Below are 20,829 nucleotides of genomic sequence, written 5' to 3'. Positions count from 1 at the left end.
TTCCATTTGAACCAAAAGCTCTTAGTTCTGTTAGTTTTCGTTGGTGTGAAAGCATCAATCTTACTCGGATCTGCACTAAATCAAACAGACCGAGACCTTAAAAAAAGACATGGTCTCAGTCCACTTGACTCCGCACCAAATGCCAAAGTCTGGTGCAAGTCCAAACCACAGACAATAGAAACAAACTAGTAAACAAACTATTCAAAATGTATCATGGGAGGGCAAGCTTGGACTCCCGAATTGAGTGCACCAACCCGCCCCAGTCCTCAATTTGCACCGTCCCGTATTGAGTACGTGGGGTGTGAAGGAGGCTGGGGTTGGCTCTGGACGCCTGCCTCGCGGCTGGAGGTCGTTAGGTTTGCTTCCGGCTTCCACTTGAGGGGGATAGGGACTGGCCTGCACCCTCTGTACCCTGTGGAGGCGCTCCATGGGAAGACCACCAGGCGAGATGGTACGTCTCCGCTTTGCTTCCGACAGGTCTGACGTGCGGGAATGCCTCAGCATCAGGAATGCCTCAGCGTCCCCGAGTCGAACCTGCTGTTGAACCCACTGTGTGCAGGAGCCTTATATGTCATTCAGACCATTATTGGTTGGTTTGCAAATGTGAAATAACCACCCTGGAATCTATATGCTACATAACAACTTAAAGGTTGTATAGAGGATTTTTTTAAGGGAAGAGAAATACAGTGACAGTCCTTGTGCGCGTTCAGAATTACTGTTGAAGTTTCCTGTCTAGAGGTAATTTAGTGACCGACGCGTCAGTTTTTAGACCCTTCGTCTGTTTCAGTTGCACCATCGGTGGAAGGAATCTCCAAGAATCACCTCAGTTTGTCTTCGCTCCTTTTCTCCTTCTCTTCTTCTTTCAGCGACCTCAAAAACGGACTTTCTTTTGCGGCGAACTGGTCGTGGATTCTCGTCCGCCATCGCGACAAACTTTGTGCGAAATGCGAGGAAGCGACAGTTCCTCTAAGCCTCTAAGAACCGCTGCATAAACCACATAATCCCCACGCGCCGACGACTCAGTTACACTAGGGAGTTTGATTGACAACCTAACAGCCAATAGAAAATGAGGGAGCCTCGTTTTCTATTGGCTGATGTTTATCTGTCCTCACTACGTCCACAGTTGATAGATTTTCATTCTTTTTTTTTTGGTCATCATAATTACAAAGCTGCTGCGTCTCTGTAATGGTATTTTAAACTTTCATTGACAATTTGAAACAAAAAAATCCTCCATACAACCTTTAACATTATGACAAGGCAAGGCAAGTTTATTTGTATAACACAATTCGTACACAAAGTAATTCAAAGTGCTTTACAAAATAAGAACATTATAACATAATTTTATTGCCTGGTGCAGAGCAAATAATCAAACTAGCGGTGTGAAAGTACCCTTAAATTAAAAAGAGCGCTCCACAAACACGAGGAGAATCGTATGAGATTGTAAATGTTATGATTCTGAGCATAAAGAGCCACACCACCACAAGCTAAAAGTTGTTTCCTGTCTAGAGTTAAATGACTTGCATGTGTAAGTGTGTTATTATTATTTGTGAAATGCTTTTAATGCACAGAAGTTTGGCGATAAAGTACACAGAAAGTAGCATCTTGACTTCACCTGTCTCCTCGCTGTGTGGATGTAAACAAACACATGAGGAACTACTCTCACCTTTTTACTTTTAAAGAGCACTTCAGACTGGATTAACTGTGCTGTTTTGTGGACTTGGTGTCATTATGCACTATTTCCTGAGTTTGCATCTTGTGCCTCAACGTGTCCATCACTTGTCTGCCCCTGTGCTCTGTTTTATTGACCTTTGCCCTGGTGATGATTGGTAGTTATGGTCTGACAGAGCAGCTCAGGGTCGCACTAATCACACAGGAGGATTCAAAATTGTATTAAAAAAAATCCAAGGACGACATAGATCATAATTTTACATTTTGTTCATTGTAAACCACAACTACAACATACAAGTGGGTGGAGATTGACGAGAGGAAAAAACAGTTTTCTGAGCAGTCAAGTCTCAAATGCAGGATAATGTCAGATTATGAACCAGTCTATTTACAACTCTGAGTGAGGCGACCATTATTACTCTGGTTTAAAGGACACATATTACAGTATTTTCTGATCTACGTCCTAATGTTGTTTCCTCATCACAAACAGACCTGTAATTGTGTTTTGTTTCATTCACATCTTTAACACACAAACCTTGCTTATTTGGGCTTTAGGAGTTCTTCTCACAGAGAGAAAACACTCTCTTCCACCTTGTGATGTCATGTGGTAATACAGGAAGTGTTCTGCTCCATACACCTTCACTAGAATCAGTTGGATGAGTTCAGCTCTAGAATCTCTATGAACAAAAGGTAAAAGATTTTTCAGTTAACTTGAAAACTAAAACTACATGACATCACAAGGTGGAACAGAACATTTTGAACTTTGGAGACTTGCAGGGTGTCCCAAAGAATTTGACATAATTTGTTGAAATAACCTAAAATTTTCACAGAATGTATAGAAACATATCAAGATTATATATTTAATATTTTATAGTTGTTCTGTTTTCAGGTTGAGCCATTCACTCCCAAAGAGAAGTTATTTTGCATCTTGGAATCTGCAAAAGACTGTGCAGCCTTCAATGCAAAATTTGGAAAACCTTCACCAACTGGCAATCAAATTTGAAGGAAAGCTGATTATGCAAGGCTAAAGGATCTGTTACGCCAAACCATCATTCAAGGAATCTGAGTTTTCAAACTTGTTCTCCTTACGGACTTTTGGGGCTTCGCAAGAGTTTTTCACGAACTGCTTGACCTTCTCTTCTGATGTTGACGATGGTCTACCAGATCCTTTAGCCCTGTACAAGCAGCCTTCCTCTTAAAATTTTTGGAACCAAATCCAAATTTGTTTAGCCTGATTCATCTGCCGGTTTCACTTCGCAGAAACCGTCTGACCTTGCAGTGTTAGAATTCTTTCACTCGATGGTAACCAATCGCTGCAATTTCGTCATGATGTATGTAATGAGCCGCTAACGGGGCTAACTAGTATATTAGGTTTTCCCAAATCCTGTAGGAAGAAGAGCAATAACGTTTTTTCGACTTGATAAAATTCAACAAACGTCCTCTTTATTCTGGCTTTAAATCCACGATCTCTGGAATTGTTGACAACACAGAATATATGGCTTGGCTGGTGCCTGAACTTCCACTTCCAGGGTTTTTGCGAACCGTCTAGTGCATTTTGATTTCTGACCTAGTCACTGGAGAGAAATGAAATTGAGCGGAGGCACTAGGTGGCTCCAGCCTGGCTAAAAAAAATTTGCCAGTTGATGAAGTTTTTCCAAATTTTGTATTGAAGGTTGCACAGTCTTGGGTGAGTGTGTGTGAGCAGATTCCAAGACGCAAAAGGACTTCTCTTTGGAAGTGAACGGCTCAACCTGAAAACAGAACAAAAAACATTAAATATAAAATCTTGATCTGTTTCGATGCATTCTGTGAAGAGTTGAGTTATTTCAACAAGAATTGCCAAAATTATATAAATTTTTTGGGACACCTTGTACACAGACAAATAATAAAAGATTACTCAACTCCAGGTATGTTTTGATGAGGAAACAACATCATAACATGACTTAAAGCTCACAGAAGACAATTGTGTGTAATATAGAAGCTTTTAATTTTACTTTAATCATTTCTTCCAATTCTGTACCTTGAATATTTGTAAGTACACATTATTAGCCCATTGATTCCCGCTTCTGTATCACTTCTCCCACACGTTTAAGTCCAGCGCAGGATTACAGCTCAAACCTGCTCTAAGAGTCTTACATGTAACCCAACCTCATTCTGTGTGTTCCTACGTCCACCTCAGAGTTATTTTACCACCGCTATTACGAGTCAGATCCCCAAAGTGTCCCATATAATATCTTTAAGTAAGTACAAAAACACGGGGAGAGGGAAATGGTTGAGAAAATAAAGCGAAGTAAAGCGGGGGGCTGTGAGCGGTGCGTGGTTTGGGGATGGGGTGGGATGAGGGGGGGTTAGGATCAGGACTTTTGGGGTTGAGTACTTGACCAGATGTTAAAAATGGCTTTAGCAATATGTCATCTAAACAGCAAACTGTGGTGGGATTTCCAGAGGCTAAGTCCAAGCACATAACTGGAGAAGGTCGAAATGAGCGAGGATTCAGAGGCCAGCTGAGAGGAAGCGTCATTCTGCTGGTGTTTCTCCTCAGAGCATTAGAAGAAAATGGATTGAGACTGAGACAAAATGTTGCTGTAAGGAAGCAACTACGGGCTGCTACTTCTTAAATGCTTTCAAATGGTTTTAATTAAAGGTGCACTGTACGTAACTTTTTGGTTGGGGGTCCACCAGCTTCTTGTTGCTATGGATATGTCATTGCTCTGCCTAGAACGTTCCACGGTATGACAATAAACAGATTTACCTTACATTTATTCAATTACATGTCATTTTAAAGCCTCTCCACAGATCTTACCTGTAACTGGGTTTGATCAACATGAAAATAGGAAGGTTTAATACCATACTCTGTGTAGCAGGGTGGTCTATTGTCCACCCAATTTAGTGGTTGAAGAGGTGAGAGGGCACCTATAAAACGAGGGTCTGTAACGAGGCTTGCCCTGGCATAAAGCTGGGTGATTGCGTATCCAGTTGCGTACTTTGTTGACGTATGGTTCTAGCGGGGTTAGCCACACTGCGGCGGTATCAATTGTTGTTCTTTGTTAAGCTCTGTTCATGCTATGTCTTAATTGTGATATTTGCTGGAGAGTAAGATGATGGTGTCTAGTTTGGCTGGATGACTGGCTTCTGAAGTTTGCGCTCTACAAAGCATAATGTGGTATTTGTATTTGTTTTACCCATGTACTCCTCAAAACCTGTCTGATGTTTAAGTAAACAGTTTATAAATTCTTTGGTTTTAGCTTGTACCGGGCCTCCCCTTCTGTACCCCGTGGTTCTTCTGCGCCAGTTGCAAACTGTGATTGACAGACTGCTCCTCGGACCGTGTGCACGAGGTCCAGCTGACAGTCTAAAGGTCCGTTCCGACCAGAGTGTCAAAAAATGCCCTTGACACCTCTATTTGGACACCTTTGCATTTAAGTTTAGACGCTCCTGATGTCTTGGACACCGTGAAGAAACCGGAGAAAAGTGTGTCTGGTACCCAGTCCCGGTCTTTTCTCGAAACGATGATCAGATCAGATGATCAGATTGAGAGAGACTTTAGTGTTTTTATTATTACATAAAGCCATCAGCGGTGGCGATCAGCTCAACGGCTGCGGCGTTTATATGTATACTCCACTAATGACACTGGTTCAGTTCTGGTCTAGTCCTGGTTTAGTCCAGGTCTGGTCCTGGTTTGGTCCTGGTCTAGTCCTGGTTTAGCCATGGTCCGGTCCTGGTCTAGTCCTGGTTTAGTCCGGTCCTGGTCTAGTCCTGCTCTAGTCCAGGTCCTGGTCCTGGTCCAGTCCTGGTCTAGTCCTGGTTTAGCCCGGTCCTGGTCTAATCCTGGTTTAGTCCTGGTCTGGTTCTGGTCTAGTCCTGGTTTAGCCCGGTCCTGGTCTAGTCCTGGTTTAGTCCTGGTCCGGTCCTGGTCTACTCCTGGTTTAGTCCGGTCCTGGTCTAGTCCTGCTCTAGTCCTGGTCTAGTCTAGGTCCTGTCCTGGTCCAGTCCTGGTCTACTCCTGGTTTAGTCCGGTCCTGGTCTAGTCCTGCTCTAGTCCTGGTCTAGTCCAGGTCCTGTCCTGATCCAGTCCTGGTCTAGTCCTGGTTTAGCCCGGTCCTGGTCTAGTCCTGGTTTAGTTCTGGTCCGGTTCCGTATATATTTATCCTCCGCCAATGTTTGTGACTCTCGCTCCGGTTCTTGGGTCTTTCTCTTTCTTCTCCCTGATTGGTTGACACGGCGCGTCCGATGCGAAAAGTTCAGCATTTTCAACTTCTGACGCTGACGCCTTGGATGCACCGCAAAAACGCAGGACGCCCTAGACGCGCGTCCACATAGACTTTGCAAATAAACTGGCCATTTAACGCTCTGGTCTGAACGGGCCGTTACAGAAGTGATCTGGGCTATTAACCCCGCACACAGGCACAGCTAGGACGCCTGCGGTTTAGATTATGTGAAATGTTTAAATGATGCTGCTCAATGTAATAGTACTTAACTTATATTTTCTTAGTCTGTGTCCTGTCCAATTCAGTCCAACAAATCTGTGGGTCCTATTTAAAGCACATGGTTAAAATCCCTGGGTCCCTGAACACTTCTTCAGGGTGGTGTTGTTGACAATGTGAGAGCTTTGGGGTTAGTTGATGATGAGCCTGATCCATAAACTACAGTACCGCTCTCTATGCCACATTTGCAACATTCCAGGCAAAGCAATAACATCTCCATGGAGAAAAACATTTGACAGGCCCTCCACCAGAAAAGTTACACAATGCACGTTTAAATTTTAGTTATCAGTACTTTACTTAAGGAGATTTAAAAGTGTATACATTTTACTTTTACTTCATTACCTTTGAGAGCAGGTACACTTTCTATTCCACTACATTTTTGAACAGGACCTAAAAGTAAAAGTTCTTTTTATTATTGTCTGAGACCTGTCTGAGGGTTTATTTTTTTTTTTTTTATCAAATACATAGATTGAGCAAATAAATATATAGAAAAAGATTAAATTGTTTCTACTCAACAAAATTTTACACAATTCTGTATCAAAATCAGTACAATTGAAGCCTCATTAGATTTCAAGTTCAAGCATTTTTTACTTTTTACTACATTTTTAATCAGGTACTTTTTGTACTTTTTGTTTTATGTGGATTTTTTCTTGCTTCAAAAAACATAGATAAAGTTTTATGGTGGAATTTGACATTTAGGTCGTGTTATAAATCTGTTCCCTCATCAAAAACAGACTCAGAGTTGTGTTTTATTTCATTCACATATGTTTGAGTAACACTTTATTATTAGTCTGTCTACATTTCCAAGGCTCAAGAAGCTCTGGTCCACTTTGTGATGTCATGAAGTGATCACTTTCAATTTATCAGCCCCTTTTACCTTTAGTTCAGTAGAGATTGGCAGTTCCAGGTCTGAAATCATCCAAATAATTCTAGTGAAAGTGTGTGGAGTTTAAAAACACAGTCGAGCACCATCTTCCTGTATTACCTCATGACATCACAAGGTGGAATGGGGTGTTTTCAGTTTGTGACAAGAACTCAACCTCAATCTTTCATTTGCAGTTGTCAAATAATAATTCCTCTGTACATTAGAGGAGTTTTGACCCAGTCTACATCATGGATTTACAAAATTTTGAACCTAAAAAATGGCCAAACTGGTAAAACATGTTAAAAATGTTGAGTGAAATCTTAAAAATAATAATGTTAGCTGCGTTTTTAGTAAAGTGGGTGTCCTAACCAATCATAGACACTTGAATCTGGTATTGATTTGTATCTAGATCCGAAAACTGACATATATAACGTAAGAAGAAGTCCAAATATTTATTCACCGGGCTTTTGCAGACACAGAGTTTGAACAGTTCCTCTCTTGTCCTGTTCTCCTCTGTGGTACACAATGTTGAAAATAAGGTCGTCACACCCAACACACACAGACACACACACAGATAAAACACTGTCAGCTTTTGTCACAGGCAGGTATTTTGGTTATGTCTGTTATGTACACAGAGTACACAGAGTAATGTACATTTACTCTAACCAATACACAAAATACATACTAGATTTTATAGGATTTATATTATGCTGTTTTCTGTGTTTGTGTTTTGTTGCATTCACACATATTTAAAGGTCGTATGGAGGATTTTTTTTTTCAGTTTGAAATTGTCAGTGAAAGTTTAAAATACCATTACAGAGACACAGCAGCCTTGTAATTATGATGACCAAAAACAAAAAAAGAATGAAAGTCTATCAGCTGTGGACATAGTGAGTCCAGATAAACATCAGCCAATAGAAAACAAGGCTCCCTCTTTTTCTATTGGCTGTTAGGTTGTCAATCAAACTCCCTACGTTTCTAGTGTAACTGATTCACCAGCGCGTGGGGATTATGTGGTTTATGCAGCGGTTCTTAGAGGCTTTTTCAAACTGTCGCTCCCTCGCAGTTTGCACAAAGTTGGTCGAGATGGAGAACGAGAATCCACGATCAGTTCGCCGTAAAAGAAAGTCCGTTTTTGAAGTCGCTGAAAAAAGAAGAGAAGGGGAAAAGGAGCAAAGCCAAACTGAGGTGATTCTTGGAGATCTCTTCCAGCGATTGGGCGAATGAAGCAGACGAAGGGTCTAAAAACTGACGCGTTGGTCGTTAAGTTACTTCAAGACAGGTCACTTCAACAGTAATTCTGAACATGCACTGGCTGTAAACAAGCATGATTTCTAGAGTAAAGAGGCGGGAGGAGATGTTTCTACGGAGGGAGCTGTGGAGGAGGAAGGTGGTGTCATGCATGCACAAAAAAGACAACATCTTCCCTTAAAAAATCCTTTATACAACCTTTAACAGACAAATCCTGCATATTTAGGCTGAGTTCTTCTCTCAAACTGAAAACACGCTGTTCCACCTTGTGATGTCATGTGGTAATACAGGAAGAAAGTGCTCCACAGTGTTTTTAAACTCCACACACCTTCACTAGAATCATTTGGATGATTTCAGACCTGGAATTTTCAATCTCTACTGAACAAAAGGTAAAAGGTAAAACTTTAAAACTACAACTTGATGACATCACAAGGTGGACTAGAGCATTTTGAGCTTTGGAGATAATATAGACTTATAATAAAGGGTTACTCAAACATGTGTGAATGAAACAAAACACAACTTTGAGTATGTTTTTGATGAGGTAACAACATTCTAACATGACTTAAATCTTACAAGAGTTGATTTTGCGTAATACTTTTTCACAGAGCTACTTGCAGTACTTTTGTCCCTCAGTACCTCCTCCTCTGCCTCCTGTGCCCCTTCGCCCGTTGAAGTTTAAATGATTATTTGCGGTGAGTTTCCTCCTCGGATCCGGTCTGTGCTGTTTTCTGGAGCTCATAATGATGGGTTAGAGACATCCACCTGCCCCTGTTCCCTGCTTCCTGTCCTGATGATAGCTGTCTGTCCCGCTGCAGGAGGGGGGTGGGGGTACTCGGCGAGGAAGTGGGTGCAGGTGTCCCCGGGGCCATGTGTCGTTGCCGTTGCCGCTGCCGCTGACAGAGGCGCAGGCAGACCGTGAGCTCGCCCGACGGGAGAGACTGAGCAGCGCCTCGGGGGCTTATGGGTGCGGAGGAAACAGGAGCTTACGGGGGGGAGCTTTGGGGAGGGGGGGCAGGTCAGAGCTGGGCTGTGTCGTGTGTTCAGACAGGTGTTCCATCCAGAAATGAGGTGTCATGATAATGGTTAAAGGTTCTGTATTGGTCCGTGTCTCATTCGTTCTTTTGAATTTCAATTAACAAAGAAAAACAATAAAATGGGAAAACTGTTTGTTATTTCATTATTCTGTTTTAGTGTCAAACAAAGAAACATATTTCAACTTCTATTTCCAATATTTAATTTAAAGTTTATTTCAAATAACACCAATCAAAAACAGTCTCGGTGCCTATTTTAATTTTGATATTTTATTCTCTCTGGTTTATTTGCCCCAGAAGTTCTGTTGGTAGCAGTGGCAGTTCCAGGATTTTTCTGAAACAGGGGCCACATGTCACATTCAGGGGCCAACATCCAAGCACACAAATAATTAATTCAGTACGGTGTAAATACAAGCATAGGCAGTAAAAAAAAAAAAAAAAAAAAAACCCTACACAGGTCTATTTCTTCTCCCATTATGTTGTGTTAATGCAATAGGTCTAAAGCCGCCAAGAGTTTGGGGGTGGAATTGCATCAATAATCATTGAATTCCTCAGTTGTTCTTCTTGTCAGTTGATTGACAGAACAGTGGCACTTCAGGGGCCAATCAGATTAGCGGTGGTCCCTCCCCTAGAACCTCCCCGGGCTGCTAGAAGTACTTACATGAACATTGCAGTTTTGTGGCCAAACATGTTCTCTTCTTATATAGCGACGCGTTCGGTTTTGGGTCTTAGAATGTCACTGTTGAACTCCATGACGAGAAACAGGGAGCAGAGAGGTGATCAACTCCTTTGTTCAGTTTGATGAATTCACACTCAGTGTTCTAAGCAGTATAACAAGGGAGGGTCTATCTGGAGTATCTGAAGTATTAAATATATATATTGCTTTCTACTACTACTACTACTACTACTACCACTATAGAGGCTTTGCACCGTCACGTGACCCCTATAGCAACGGTACCTACGCCGCCATGACACCGGGCACACTATGCCATTGACTTCAGCAGCATTGGAGAAACATGGGCAGGTTTTGTTGTGTATTGGTTGTTCTAGACGCTTTGAAAGGGATAAAACGAATAGTTTCTTCACTGTTCCTCTGGAAATTACTCATCAGGAGCTCAAACATGGGAATTATTGGGGGAAAAAAATGGGAATTATGGCTAGAGAACATAAACCGCGAAAAGATTTCCTATGGTACTATCAAGACACACTCACGTCACTTTCATCAAGGTATTTGCTATTTAAATTGTTTCATAGCTTATTTAATGAGAGAAGCACATTTACTAATGTAACTAAAATTTTAAAAGTAAAAAGAGTGGCAGTAAAACTGTATCCAACGCACATATAAACATGTCACTCGTCGTAGGACCGATGTTTTCTTCATTGCCTTGCTTATCCACAACTATGTCTTCTAGAATGAATCGCTTTTTGTGAGCGGATCTTTCTAACGTTCACGAGGATCTTTTCATGGCGATTCTTTCGAGGTTCGGCTCACAGAGTCTTCGACTCGTGCGCCATGTTGATCATAGGAGCCTAATGTGGGTTCGTTGAATCGTAAACTAGTGCGGGTTTTCCTGGATAAATTAATGAAATTTTAGTTCAGTAAATGTGCTTCTTTCATTAAATAAACTATGAAACAATTTAAATAGCAAATACCTTGATGAAACTTCGGGTGTCTTGATGGTACCATAGGAAATCTCTTCGTGGTTTGTTTTTGCTAGCTATAATACGCAACTTTTTTTTCGATAATTCCCTTGTTTCCAGAGGAACAGTGAAGAAACAATTCATTTTATCCCTTTCGGAGCGTCTAGAACAACCAAATACACAACAAAACCTGCCCATGTTTCTCCGATGCTGCTGAAGTCAATGGCATAGTGTGCCCGGTGTCATGGCGGCGTAGGTACCGTTGCTATAGGGGTCACATGACGGTGCAAAACCTCTATTACTTCAGTTGTGTTTACTTTTATTTTCCTCTATATTTTGACTAGACAATATCTTCACAACATTACTTCTTACTACCAGTACATTTCATCAAAAAAACTATATAACGTTATAATTATTTACCTGAAAGTTTTCAGCAGTACTTTTTTTTTCTTTTAATTTATAACATTTGATCTAAAAAGAACCTATTGAGATGAAAAAACACAGTGGTGGTCATAAGAGCCTCTGTTGGTGCTATAAATAACTATGTCAATAAGATCTTAACTCTATATCTCTTTCTCTCTCTCTGTCTCTAGTCTAATCTCTCCATGTTTCCTAATTACCCCCCTCCTCCTCTTCTTCCTCGTCCTCCTCTGTCCCAGGTGCACTCGGATAAACACACCCAGGAAAGGAGTGTGTGGAGGGGAGGAGGAGGAGAAGAGAGAGAGAGAACGGCCCGGGGCAGAACACAACTACAGCACAGGTGGACCACGAGTGTGTGTGTGTGTGTGTGAGAAAGAAAGAAAGAGAGAGAGAAGAGCGGAAAGGAGGGTAGAGAGAGAATGAGGGGAAAGGGGGGTGACAGAGAGAGAGGAGAGAGAGAAGGGCAGAAAGAGACAAAAAGAAAATATTCAGAGAGAGAGGGGGGAGAGCGACAAAGAAAGGAGAGGGAGAGGGAGAGAAAGAGGGAGAGGAGAGAGGGACAGAGACAGGACGAGAGAGACAGAGAGTGAAAGAGAGGGCAAGAGAGAAAGAGAAAGAAGAAAGAGAGTCGAGAGAGACATGAACGAGAGAAAGATAACAAGGGGTAGGAAAAGAGAGGAGCCAGAAGGAAAGAGGGGTGAAAAGGGTAGAGAGAAGAAAGGAAATGTAATAGAAGAGAGAGAGCAATGAAGAGAGGAGAGGTGGCGAGAAGAGGGGGAGAGAGACAGGAAGACAGAGTAAGAGAAAGAAATGACAAGTCATAAAAGACTCTCTGGAAGAGAAAGAGTGAGAAAGAGAGAGAGGAGTGAGAGGGAGTGAGAGGGGGAGAGAGAAAGAGAAGGACAGAGGAGAGAGAAGGAGAGAGACAGAGAGAGAAAATGGAAGAGAGAGAGAGATTGGGTGTGAGAGAAATGGAGAAGGAAAGAGAGAGTAAGTGGAAGAGAGAGAGAAAAGCAGAGAGAGGGAGGGTGTGAGAGAAAAGAAGAGAGAGTAAGTGGAAGAGAGAGTAGGATAGAGAAACAGAGAGAGAAGAAGAGAGGAGGAGGGTGTGAGAGAAAAGGAGAGAGAGGGGAGAAAGAGAGAGACAAAGAGAAATGGAGAGAAGGAGGGTTTGAGAAAAAAGGAAAGAGAGGGAAGAGACAGTCAGTGGAAGAGAGAGAGAGAGAAAAGCAGAGAGGAGGAGGGTGTTAGAGAAAAGGAAAGAGAGGGAAAAGAGTAAATGTAAAAGAGAGAGACAGAGAGAAAAGGAGAGAGAGAAAGTAAATGGAAGAGAGAGAATGAGAGAAAAGGGGAGAGAGAGTAAATGAAAGAGAGAGAAACAGAGAAACAGAGAGAAAAGGGAGAGAGAAAGTAAATGGAAGAGAGAGAAACAGAGAGAAAAGGAAAGAGAGAGAGTAAATAGAAGAGAGAGAAATAGAGAGACAGAGAGAAAAGGAGAACGAGAGAGTAAATGAAAGAGAGAGAAAGAGAGAGGCAGAGAGAAAAGGAGAGAGAGAGAGTAAATAGAAGAGAGAGAAATAGAGAGACAGAGAGAAAAGGAAAGAGAGAGAGTAAATAGAAGAGAGAGTAATAGAGAGACAGAGAGAAAAGGAAAGAGAGTAAATGAAAGAGAGAGAAAAGGAGAGAGAAAGTAAATGGAAGAGAGAGAAATAGAGAAACAGAGAGAAAAGGAGAGAGAGAGAGAGTAAATAGAAGAGAGAGAGAATAGAGAGACAGAGAGAAAAGGAGGACGAGAGAGTAAATGAAAGAGAGAGAAAGAGAGAGGCAGACAGAAAAGGAGAGAGAGTAAATGTAAGAGAGTGAAAAAGAGAGAAGGAGAGAGACAGAGAGAGAGAGACAGAGAGAGAGTAAATAGAAGAGAGAGAAATAGAGAGACAGAGAGAAAAGAAGAGAGAGAGAGAGTAAATAGAAGAGAGAGAAATAGAGAGACAGAGAGAAAAGGAGGATGAGAGAGTAAATGAAAGAGAGTGAAAAAGAGAGAGAAGAAAAGGAAAGAGAGTAAATGAAAGAGAGAGAAAAGGAGAGAAAAGTAAATGGAAGAGAGAGAAATAGAGAAACAGAGAGAAAAGGAGAGAGAGAGAGAGTAAATAGAAGAGAGAGAAATAGAGAGACAGAGAGAAAAGGAGGACGAGAGAGTAAATGAAAGAGAGAGAGAAGAGAGAGGCAGACAGAAAAGGAGAGAGAGTAAATGTAAGAGAGTGAAAAAGAGAGAAGGAGAGAGACAGAGAGAGAGAGACAGAGAGAGAGAGTAAATGTAAGAGAGTGAAAAAGAGAGACAGAGAGAAGGAAGGACAGGGAGAGTGTGAGAGAAAAGGCGAGAGAGAGTAAATGAAAGAGAGAGAAACAGAGAAACAGAGAAAAGGAGAGAGAGAGTAAATGAAAGAGAGAGAAACAGAGAGAAAAGGAGAGAGAGAGTAAATGAAAGAGAGAGAAAAGGAGAGAGAAAGTAAATGGAAGAGAGAGAAACAGAGAGAAAAGGAAAGAGAGAGAGTAAATAGAAGAGAGAGAAATAGAGAGACAGAGAGAAAAGGAGAACGAGAAAGTAAATGAAAGAGAGAGGCAGAGAGAAAAGGAGAGAGAGAGAGTAAATAGAAGAGAGAGAAATAGAGAGACAGAGAGAAAAGGAAAGAGAGAGAGTAAATAGAAGAGAGAGAAATAGAGAGGCAGAGAGAAAAGGAGAGAGAGAGAGAGTAAATAGAAGAGAGAGAAATAGAGAGACAGAGAGAAAAGGAAAGAGAGTAAATGAAAGAGAGAGAAAAGGAGAGAGAAAGTAAATGGAAGAGAGAGAAATAGAGAAACAGAGAGAAAAGGAGAGAGAGAGAGTAAATAGAAGAGAGAGAAATAGAGAGACAGAGAGAAAAGGAGGACGAGAGAGTAAATGAAAGAGAGAGAAAGAGAGAGGCAGACAGAAAAGGAGAGAGAGTAAATGTAAGAGAGTGAAAAAGAGAGAAGGAGAGAGACAGAGAGAGAGTAAATAGAAGAGAGAGAAACAGAGAGACAGAGAGAAGGAAGGACAGGGAGAGTGTGAGAGAAAAGGCGAGAGAGAGTAAATGAAAGAGAGAGAAAGGGAGCGAGAGAGAGAGTAAATAGAAGAGAGAGTGAAAAAGAGAGACAGAGAGAAGGAAGGAGAGGGAGAGTGTGAGAGAAAATTCGAGAGAGAGAGAGAGAGAGAAAGAGAGAGCAAACAGAAGAGTATTAGGAGCAAGAGAGTGTGTGAAGGAGAGCGAGTGAGTCCAAAACATGAGTTTGTGCTTGGGCTTCGGGGAGAGAGAGAGAGAGAGAGAGAGAGAGAGAGAGAGAGAGAGAGAGAGAGAGAGAGAGAGAGAGAGAGAGAGAGAGAGAGAGAGAGAGAGAGAGAGAGAGAGAGAGAGAGAGAGAGAGAGAGAGAGAGAGAGAGAGAGGAATGTGGCACATCCCAAATATAAGAGACCACCCCGATAAACCATAAAGCCACAGGAAATGAGCACAGTCACAAACGTTTACACAAACTGACAGGGACCGAGAGACGAACTGTGACGAGAGGAAGACGAGCCAGACCTGTACACAACCAAAAACACACTCACACAAACTCATCGCACACGACAAATACACGCAAAGAAATACACGAAAAAATGACACATATGGAGAGAAACGTTCGAAAGGAGATGGACTTTTTAAAAACAAAATGATAAGACAAATACTACATACTAGAAACTATGATACGTTTTCACACACACAAACACACCGATCTGAAAAACATGCAAACCTCTCATATGTAAGTAGTAGTAGTAGTAGTAGTAGTAGTAGTAGTAGTAGTAGTAGTAGTAGCTAGTAGTAGTAGTAGTAGTAGTAGTCTAATAGTAGCATTAGTAGAAGTAGTAGTCTAATGGTCTAATGGTGGTAGTAGTAGTGGTGTGAGTCTAATAGTAGTAGTTGTAGTAATAGTACTAGCCTTATAGTAGTAGTAATAGTAGTAGTCTAACTGTAGTAGTAGTAATAGTACTAGTCTGATAGTAATAGTACTAGTCTAATAGTAGTAGTAACAGTTGTAGTCTAATTGTAGTAGTAGTAGTAATAGTACTAGTCCAATAGTAGTAGCAGTAGTAGTAGTTGTAATAGTCTAATTGTAGTAGTAGTAGTAATAGTACTAGTTTAATAGTACTAGTGTAATAGTAGTAGTAGTAGTAGTAGTAGTAGTAGCAGTAGTAATAGTCTAAATGTAGTAGTAGTAATAGTACAAGTTGTAGTAGTAGCAGTAGTAGTAGTAGTAGTGGTAGTAGTACTAGTAGTAGTAGTAGTAGTAGTAGTAGTCTAATAGTAGCATTAGTAGAAGTAGTAGTCTAATGGTCTAATGGTGGTAGTAGTAGTGGTGTGAGTCTAATAGTAGTAGTTGTAGTAATAGTACTAGCCTTATAGTAGTAGTAATAGTAGTAGTCTAACTGTAGTAGTAGTAATAGTACTAGTCTAATAGTAGTAGTAACAGTTGTAGTCTAATTGTAGTAGTAGTAGTAATAGTACTAGTCCAATAGTAGTAGCAGTAGTAGTAGTAGTAGTAGTAGTTGTAATAGTCTAATTGTAGTAGTAGTAGTAATAGTACTAGTTTAATAGTACTAGTGTAATAGTAGTAGTAGTAGTAGTAGTAATAGTAGTAGTAGTAGTAGTAGCAGTAGTAATAGTCTAAATGTAGTAGTAGTAATAGTACAAGTTGTAGTAGTAGAAGTAGTTGTAGTAGTAGTAATTGTAGTAGTAGTAGTTGTAGTAGTTGTTGCAGTAGTAGTAGTAGTTGTAGTAGTAGTGGTAGTAGTAATAGTACAAGTCTAATAGTAGTATTAGTATTATTAGTAGTTGTAGTAGTAGTAGTCTAATAGTAGTACTAGTCTAATAGTAGTAGTAGTAGTAGTAGTCTAATAGTAGTACTAGTCTAATAGTAGTAGTAGTAGTAGTAGTAGTAGTAGTCTAATAGTAGTACTAGTCTAATAGTAGTAGTAGTAGTAGTAGTAGTCTAATAGTAGTACTAGTCTAATAGTAGTAGTAGTAGTAGTAATAGTACAAGTCTAATAGTAGTATTAGTATTATTAGTAGTTGTAGTAGTAGTAGTCTAATAGTAGTACTAGTCTAATAGTAGTAGTAGTAGTAGTCTAATAGTAGTAGTAGTAGTAGTCTAATAGTAAGTTCAGTGCGTTTACTCTTGTTTCCTCATCATAAACAAACCTGTAGTTGTGTTTTGTTTCATTCACACATTTAACACACAAATCCTGCAGATTTAGGCGGCGTTCTTTTCTCAAACGGAAAACACTCTGTTCCACCTTGTGATGTCATCTGGTGATACAGAAAGTGCTCCACTGTGTTTTAAACTTCATACACCTTCACTTGAATCACACGGATGATTTCAGCCCTGGAATTACCAATCTGCACGGAACTAAAGGTGAAAAGGAACTTGAAAACTACCACTTCATGACATCACAAGGTGGAACGGGGCATTTTGAGCTTCGGAGACGTAGACAGACAAATAAGAAAAGATTACTCAGGCATGTGTGAATGAAACAAAACACAACTCCGGGTATGTTTTTGGTGACATAACAACTTACAGCTCGATAAACTTATGTAAGGGATGAGACAAAGCACTCAGATAGCACTTTCTTTTAAACATCCTTAAGTAAATAATCGGAGTGAGACTATCCGTTCTTCCACCTCTCCCCCTCTCTCTTTCTCTCCCTCCGCGTGCATATATATCACATTACGGCTCCATAGGAAGTGCGCGTTCCGGCCTCTTCCTGTGCCTTACGTAATGTTTGGATTTTCAGGTCAGCTCCTGTTTTATAGAGGTCTATCTATTCAGCCACAGGAAGGACCGTCAGGAAGCCCAAACAACTACAGCCTGTAAATGCTCTCGTAAAACGCAATCAACGGCTAGCCCGGGTTAAACACTTTTTGCCAGTTTTCTAATGACAAAAGAATCCCAGGGAAATATGAGGAAGACTGTAATGTAAATTTGTTCGCGGGGTTTAAAGGGTCCGTATTACGCTGTTTTCCGACGTGCCTCATAATGTTGTTTTCTCGACCAAAATGCCCCAGAAGATGTGTTTTGTTTCATTCACAGATGTTTCACGCGCAAAATCCTGCTTATTTACGCTGAGTTCTTCTCGCGAACTGAAAACATGTCGTTCTACCTTGTGATGTCATGTGGTAATACAGGAAGAAAAAACTCCACTGTGTTTTTAAACTCCACACACCTTCACTAGAATCTTTTTGATAATTTTTACATCTGGAATTGCCAATCTCTACTGAATCAAAGGTCAAAGGAACTTGAAAATATATATACTTTATATTTTAGAAGGGATTTTGTGTATGATGTGCAGTAGATAAAGGGATTCATTTAACTACCACTTGACTGGCATTAAACTATGATATGACTATGATGTTCACACACCATCCCACTAAGCAGAAAAACATGCACCTCTGATACCTAAGTAGTAGTAGTAGTAGTAGTAGTAGTCTAACAGTAATAATAGTCTAACAGTACTAGTAGCCTATTATTTGTAGTAGTATTCTAATAGTAGAAGTCTAGTATTAGAAGTAGTAGTAGTCTAATAAGACTAGTAGCAGAAGTCTAATATTAATAATAGTAGTAATCTAATAGTAGTGATAGTAGTAATAGTAGTAGTAGGACAAGCAGTAGTAGTCTAATAGTGGTAATAGCCTAATAAGTAATAGTAGTAGTAGTAGTAGTGGTAGTAGTAGTAGTAGTAGTAGTAGTAGTAGTAGTAGTAGTAGTAGTTAGTAGTAGTTGTTGTTGTTGTTGTAGTTGTTGTAGTAGTAGTAGTAGTAGTAGTAGTAGTAGTAGTAGTAGTAATAGTAGTAGTAGTAGTAGTAGTAGTAGTTGTTGTTTGTTGTTGTTGGCTATTAGTAGTAATAGTACTAGTAGTATTAGTCTAATTTTAGTAATAGTAGTAGTCTAGTAGTAGTAGTAGTAGTAGTAGTAGTCTAATAATACTACTAGTAGTAAAAGTAGTTGAATAGTAGTAATAGTAGTAGTAGAAGTAGTAGTCGTCTAATAGTGGTAGTAGCCTAATAAGTAATAGTAGTACTAGTACTACTACTACTACTACTACTAGTAGTAGTAGTAGTAGTAGTAGTAGTAGTAGTAGTAGTAGTAGTAGTAGTAGTAGTAGTAGTAGTAGTAGTAGTAGTAGTAGTAGTAGTAGTAGTAGTAGTAGTAGTAGTAGTAGTAGTTTTATAGTAGTAGTTGTAGTAGTAGTAGTAGTAGTAGTACCTAATAGTAGTAATAGTAGTAGTAGTTTTATAGTAGTAGTTGTAGTAGTAGTAGTAGTAGTATCCTAATAGTAGTAATAGTAGTAGTATAGTTGCAATAGTAACGTAGAAGTTTGATTTCGTTGTTCATTTTCCTATATCAGGGAAAAAAAAGATTATTTATAATTGACATGTTTTGATGGAAGCCTATATGTAGTAGTAATGACAGTGTTACTAGTAGTAGTAGTAGTAGTAGTAGTAGTAGTAATAGTAACAGTATAATTGTTTAAGGTGCTAGAAGTTAGATTTATTCATCTTCCTTTATCAGAATATAATTACACTGACATGTTTTGATGGAAGTCTGTAAGTAGTAGTAGACAGCCGTAGTATTAGTAGTAATCAGAGTTACTTTTACGCTATTCTAACAACATTATTTCCAAATTCAGTAAAGTTAGGCAACTATTTTCATTTTTGAGTCTTGTCCTTAACTCAGATTTAGCGGGCGAGCAGCACTCTGACACTGGCCTAGTATGGAAAGTGAAGCGTGTGAGCTGTGGAGCAGGCTCTTGTGCTTCCTCGGCTCACTCTAATGTTTGGGTGTAGTGCAGTGCAGCTCCTAAGCCCTGTTATAAATGACACCAGTGAAGGACAGCTGTTTCCGTGCATTTGGTTTTTAGGGCCTGTGAGGCATTATAAGAGCTTGTGTTATAGCTCTGTCCACACCACTGTTTCCTACGTAAAAACATGTCCTTTGACCTTTGCAAGTCATTTACACCGTGGACACACTCAACCTATAGCACTCATAAGTATTCAGTCACTATTTTGATACTTTATTCCTGTATCCATGACGACAGTTAGGTTAATAATATCATATTGTGAATGATGGACCTGGATAAAAGTATTTGATTACTACTACTGCTACTACTATTAGACTACTACTTCTACTACTACTAATTCTACTACTACTACTGCCGCTAATATTAGACCATTACTTCTACTAATACTACTACTGCTACTACTATTAGATTACTACTACTTCTACTACTACTACTGCTGCTACTATTAGACTACTTCTTCTACTACTACTACTATTAGACCATTACTACTAGTATTAGACTACTACTGCTACTACTGTTACTACTTCTCTTAGACTACTACTACTACTACTACTACTACTACTACTACTACTACTACTACTACTACTACTACTACTACTACTACTACTACTACTACTACTACTACTACTACTACTACTACTACTACTACTACTACTACTAGACTACTACTACTACTACTACTATTAGACTACTAGTACTACTACTACAATCATATCACTACTTCTACTACTACTTTTAATGAAATTGTATTGTAACTTTCTTGTAAAATTCTTAAATGAATACCTTATACCACTACATATACTACATTCATATGATTTTGAAGTAACTCTACTTTCACCAGAAGTTTGTGTCTTAAACTATTTTCAACGCTAATAATAAACTCAGAATTTATACCAGTGTACTTCTACTTCAAATAAAACTATTTGATTTTGAAGTAACTCTACTGTTACTTTTTGGTCCATACTTGCCTTGAATATTACCAAAGGTTACTGTGAAAGAACTTTTTTCAACACTAATGGTAAACTCAGAATTTATACCAATGTACTTCTACTTCAAATAAAAGTATATGATTTTGAAGTAACTCTATTTTTACTTTTACTTTTTGGTCGATGCATTCAACTTGCTTGAACATTACCAAAACTTACTGTTAAAGACCTTTTTTCAACACTAATGGTAAACTAAAAATGTATACTAATGTAATTCTAATTCAAATAAAAGTATATGTGTGAATGAGCTGATGTGTACTATAATTAGGGGTATTATAAAAAAAATTATTCAGTGATACATTGTGATACTTCAAAATGGATCCGAACCAATTTTTTAAATAATATTTTTCACAAAAGTTCATAAGTTACATTCAGTGTTGTCATGATTTTAAAAAGTTTATAAACTGTATTTCATACAATTGTGTTCTCTTGAAGGTGTAGTTGTATTATGAGAAGTAATTATTGATAAATCACAATATATCGTCCATGGTTTTAGTATTATATATTATATTATATATCATGATGTATTGAATCGTGACATGTGCATCATGATATGTTTCGTATCGTCAGACTCAAGGC

This window comes from Boleophthalmus pectinirostris, unplaced genomic scaffold (assembly GCF_026225935.1).
Source record: "Boleophthalmus pectinirostris isolate CB_2022bp ecotype Guang Dong unplaced genomic scaffold, ASM2622593v1 HiC_scaffold_12, whole genome shotgun sequence".
NCBI lineage: Eukaryota > Metazoa > Chordata > Actinopteri > Gobiiformes > Gobiidae > Boleophthalmus > Boleophthalmus pectinirostris.
The sequence above is the reverse complement of the archived record's forward strand: the minus strand, read 5'-3'. Positions refer to the sequence as shown.